This window comes from Phocoena phocoena, chromosome 11, assembly GCF_963924675.1.
Source record: "Phocoena phocoena chromosome 11, mPhoPho1.1, whole genome shotgun sequence".
NCBI lineage: Eukaryota > Metazoa > Chordata > Mammalia > Artiodactyla > Phocoenidae > Phocoena > Phocoena phocoena.
Window position 1 is genome coordinate 95287439 of NC_089229.1, and position 5937 is coordinate 95293375.

The following is a 5937-nucleotide window of genomic DNA, read 5'->3' on the forward strand; positions in this document are numbered from 1 at the left end:
AAATTGTTAGAGGGTTGTTTGAAAGGACTAATAAAAATTAAGTAAGATTCTTCCTCTGAAAAACAAGTGAACAAAAAACCTAATCAAAAAATGGGCAGAAAAAAAAATGGGCAGAAGATTTAAATAGACATTTCTCCAAAGAAGACATACAGATGGCCAAAATGCACATGAAAAGATGATCAACATGGCTAATTATTAGAGAAATGCAAATCAAAACTACAATGCAATATCACCTCACACCAGTCAGAATGGCCATTATCAAAAAGCCTACAGGGACTTCCCTGGTGGCACAGTGGTTAAGACTGCGCTCCCCCTGAAGGGACCCAGGTTCTATCTCTGGCCTGGGAACTAGATCCCACATGCATGCCACAACTAAGAGTTCACATGCCACAACTAAGGAGTCTGCCTGCTGCAACTAAGACCCTGTGCAACCAAATAAATAATTTTTTAAAAAGTCTACAAACAATGAATGCTGGAGAGGGCATGGTGAAAAAGGAACCCTCCTACACTGTTGGTGGAAATGTAAATTGGTACAGCCACGATGGAAAACAGTATGGAGGTTCCTCAGAAAACTAAAAATAGGGCTACCATATGATCCTACAATCCACTCCTGGGCATATATCCAAAGAAAACCATAATTCAAAAAGAGACATGCACCCCAATGTTCATTGCAGCAGCATTTACAATAGCTAAGACATGGCAGCAACCTAAATGTCCATATGTCCATTGACAGAGGAATGGATAAAGAAGATGTGATACACACACACACACACACACACACACACACACACACACAATGGAATATTACTCAGCCATAATAAAGAATGAAAAATGCCATTTGCAACATGGATGTACCTAGAGATTATCATACTGAGTGAAGTAAGCCAAACAGAAAGACAAATATCATATGATATTACTTATATTTGAAATCTAAAAAAAAAGATACAAATGAACTTATTTACAAAACAAATAGAGTCACAGACGTAGAAAACAAACATATGGTTACCAAAGGGAAATGGAAGGGAGGGATAAATTGGGAGTATGAGATTAACAGACGAACACTACAACAAGGTCCTACTGTATAGCACAGGGAACTATATTCAGTATCTTGTAATAATGCATAATGGAAAAGAATCTGAAAAGGAATGTGTATATATAGTGTGAATCACTTTACTGTTCACCTGAAACAAACATTCTAACCCTCCCCCGCACCCCAGCTTCTGATTAAATGGCTCTAAGATGTAGCCCAGGTGCCCACGGGCGACTCTAATGTGCATCAATGGTGGAGAACCACCGGTGTAAGAATGCTCTGTTGCTGTAGATGTGGGTGTCTGGGGGTGGGGAGGATATGAGGGAGTGTCTGCTGCTCACGTTACCTAGGGAGTCATTAGATCCCTTGCACAATGCACACTAGATAATCTGTACAGTAGCTGCATGTCCAATCAATACACTTTCATAATCATCTGAGACAGAGATCAAATCATAAAGAGAATTTTCATACCACATTACAAAAACGATTTATAGTCTTTGTTTGCTGGGAAATTTTCTACTTAGCTGAGGAAAAATCTAACCCTTAATATTACCCTCATTTCTTCCTTTAAAATTCTCCCAGAATTGGGTAACTGGGTGTGCCAGATGCACCATACGCATAGCCTATGTTTTCCTATTTATTTGTACTACACCAGTGGTCCTGTACATTACAAGCAAAACAAAAATTAAAAGAATCACTTCCAGGGCTTCCCTGGTGGCGCAGTGGTTGAGAGTCCGCCTGCCGATGCAGGGGACACGGGTTCGTGCCCCGGTCCGGGAAGATCCCACATGCCGCGGAGCGGCTGGGCCCGTGAGCCGTGGCCGCTGAGCCTGCGCGTCCGGAGCCTGTGCTCCGCAACGGGAGAGGCCACAACGGCGAGGGGCCCGCGTACCGCAAAAAAAAAAAATCACTTCCTGCAGAGACTTCCGGCTGTGTGCCTCTGAGGATCTGCTGTCGCCGGAGCTGCAGCCAGTTTGCCCGGGGGATAGTGTCCCTGCTGAGACTCATGCTGCAGTCGTGTCCCGGTACCTGGGCCCCTCTCCCTCTCCCCCCCAACAAGTCTCTCTTTGTAAGGAACATGGCCGATGATACCAGGTCTGAAGATTTACAACATGAATTCGGTCGTTATGGTCCTGTAGTTGCCGTGTACGTTCCACTTGATTTCTACGCTCACCCCCAAGAGGATTTGCATATGTTCAATTTGAGGATGTTCGTGATGCCGAAGATGCTTTACATAATTTGGACAGAAAATGGATTTGTGGACACCAAATTGAAATACGGTATGCACAGGGGGATGGGAAGACTCCAAATCGGATGAAAGCCCGGGAAGGGAGGAAATGTGTATAGTTCATCGCTCTATGATAATTATGACAGATACAGACGTTCTAGAAGCCAAAGTTAGAAAAGAAGGCGATCAAGAAGTCAGTCCTTTGATTCCAACCATAGAAGATCTTATAGTCCTAGAAACAGACCGACTGGAAGACCACGGCGTAGCAGAATCTACTCCAACAGTGATAGAGGCCAAACTGCAGCAGGAGTACCCAGTACAGTTCTGCTTCAAGAAAGAGCTGAGAAAGCAGAAACAGAACCAAAAAAGAGCAGTTCAGGCGACCAAAGGGTGGGTGGAAAGTGTTCAGTATGAATACTGTGCGGATATTTGGACTCCGGTCTGGAAAGATAAAAGAATGTTATCGAAACTACATGGAATCATTGAAAGTAAGCATTTTAGGACAAATAAAAGGTAATTTGGGGTGGTGGTGGTGGTGGGATGAATTGGCAGATTGGGATTGACATATATACATTAATATGTATAAAATAGATAATAAGAACCTGCTGTATAAATAAATAAATAAATAAAATTCAAATTTAAAAAAAAGGTAATTCAACTTTGTACTTGTGGAAACTAATCCTAAATCTGATTCGGTTTATATTGATTCATGGGTAGCAGGTCCATGTTAAATTATTGGAAACTAGGACGTCTGGGACTTCCCTGGTGGTCTAGTGGTTAAGACTCTGTACTTCCAATGCAAGGGGTGCGTGTTGGATCCCTGGTCAGGGAACTAAGATGCCACATGCCATTCCACATGCCATACAGCATGGCCAAAAAATTAAAAAAAAAAAAAAAAAAAAAGGAGACTAGGATGTCTGAAAATCAAGGAAGACATCCATAGTCTCTCACAGTGCCTCTACTGGTTTGTCTCAAACTGAATGCAGTGAGAAAAGGTATGGTCCAATATAAACTTTTCCTTGGGTATCTCTTAAAGTCAGTTCTATTTTCACTATTGGCAAATCTTGCCTTTGCTTATTCCAGTGCCAGTGTTTTCTGCTTAATGGTTTGCTTTGTTGGCATTTGTTTCCTTACTTGTGTGGCACATGTGGTTTACATCTTAAACATTCTCCCACTGTAAATTCCAATTATAATACTTGACATCCAGCTAAGAGGGTCCATCTCTTCTCCCCTCTCTCCTATCAGTATGTTCAGCAAACATTTACTGAGCCCTTACTGTGGGCAAAAATTGTACTGGGTAATTAGGGAGAAAAATAGATAAAATTCAGTTATTCAATAAATGTCGACAGAGCACAGTCTAGTGAATCATTACACTATGGCCTCATTGCTTCGTTTGAGATATATTATTCATAACAATATTTTACACCATTTATATCCTATGTAATTATGAAACCCAATATATTATCACAGAAAAGTCACTTTGTGGTTATTTACCATTTAAAAGTATCCAGTATTTGCATCCCATTAATACAAATAATGAAAAAATGATCTGTTTTAATCTGTAATAAACTGATTTATTGTACAGTGACTGTAATATACTAGAGTTATATTAAATTGTTAACTCTGCCTCAAACACACATTAGGAAACAATTCTCACAATAAGTATTTAAGGACTTCCCTGGCGATCCAGTGGTTAAGACTCCGTGTCCCCAATGCAAGGGGCACGGGTTCAATCCCATGTTGGGGGACTAAGATCCTGTGTGCTGCATAGCACAGCCAAAAAAAAAAAAAGGTCCCTGAGTCATCATTCTCATTTATTGATTCACTCAGCAATACTCCCATTAATTCAGTATTCTTTTTTTTTTTTTAAGTATTTAGGGACTTCCCTGGTGGTGCTGTAGTTAAGAATCCGCCTGTCAGCGCAGGGGACATGGGTTCGAGCCCCGGTCCGGGAAGATCCCACATGCTGCGGAGCAAGTAAGCCTATGCACCACAACTACTGAGCCTGCGCTCTAGAGCCCGCGAGCCACAACTACTGAGCCCACGTGCCACTGCTGAAGCCTGCATGCCTAGAGCCTGTGCTCCGCAACAAGAGAAGCCACCGCAATGAGAGGCCCGTGCACCGCAACGAAGAGTAGCCCCTGCTCGCCGCAACTAGAGAAAGCCCGCGCACAGCAACAAAGACCCAACGCAGCCAAAAATAAATAAATAAATAAAGTATTTAATTTTGCATCAGATCTAAAAGATACTCTGGGTACTATAATTAGATTATTTCGAGGCAGACAGAGAGCTGTTATCCCAACTGATTTAGTATGTTCTGTAATCAAGAAAATGTTCACCAAATTATACTTTTAGTGTTTTTTATGTACATTTTATAGGGGACATGTTCTGTGTATAGTGAATAAATAACTTTTATAGTATCACACACACACAAAAAGAATCACTTCCATATCTATCTGCCAGAAAAAGACCCTATTTTAATATTTTGGTACATAATCTAGACTTCCCAACACAGTTTGCTGATTACCTAAGTGGTAAATAAATATTTATGGAATTAATATATTTTTAAATAAAATTGCATCATAATGCAAATAATTTTTTTGTATATGTACATCTCATTATTTAAGATTTTGTTTCTTTGCACCTTTATTAAATTGAACATTTTTCATGTGCCAGTTGGAAACGTGTTCTTTTTGTGTTTTTTGTTGTTTATACACTTTGCCCACTTTACCACTGGGGCTCATTTTTGTGGCCCATTGACATCCAAGATTTGAATGACAGTTACCTTAGTTCTAGTCGCCATCATTTCTGTAACCTCCCCACCAGCAAATTATTGGTCTTTCCATCTCCTTCACCCAATCTGTCTCTACCCTAGAGTTCTCCCCATCACTTCCAGCCCTTTTAGTACAAAATCCATAGCCTGAATTGGAAAGTCTTCAGGCTGGTCTCCAGTTTAGAAGAACTCTCATCAATTCTCAAATCTAAATTTTACCTAATCAGGGCTTCCCTGGTGGCACAGTGGTTGAGAGTCCGCCTGCTGATGCAGGGGACGCGGCTCCCTGCTCCGGTCCGGGAAGATCCCACGTGCCGTGGAGCAGCTGGGCCTGTGAGCCATGGCCGCTGAGCCTGTGCGTCCGGAGCCTGTGCTCTGCAACGGAAGAGGCCACAGCAGTGAGAGGCCCGCGTACCGAAAAAAAAAAAAAAAAAAAATTTACCTAATCACAACCCAGAATAAACCCCCCAGGAGGTTCCATTAACTCTCATACTCTAATCCCAAATCCCTAACTGTCTTCTCTAACACTGACTGCAGCCTCATTTTTGGTCACTGCCTTGTCAATAAGTGTACTGGAAAAGAAACCAGAAGAAGGTAAGAGAACAAGTGTTACTTTTATCTGGAGAAATAACTTTCTAGGCAGAGCAAACAGCAAGTGCAAAGGGCTCAGTTGGGACCATGCTTGGCTTGTTAACTGAAAAGCAATGTAACCAGAGGGGACGGAACAAAATGAGTGAAGGAAAGTGTTAATAGGAGTCAGAAACGTAGCAAGGGATCAAGCCAGATTTTTTTGACAGGTTGAGTTTAGACCAAGAGTAAAGAAGCAGAGTCACGATGTGAGGTTCTTGACTCAATCAACGGGACTAATGGAATTGGCTTTACTTGAATGGTGAGGACTGAGAGTGG

General features: G+C 41.6%; 1 pseudogene; it reads left to right on the plus strand.

Annotated features, from left to right (window-relative positions):
• Positions 1–2036: 2036 nt before the first annotated feature.
• On the plus strand, positions 2037–2602 carry LOC136131467 (serine/arginine-rich splicing factor 10 pseudogene; annotated as a pseudogene).
• Positions 2603–5937: the final 3335 nt, after the last annotated feature.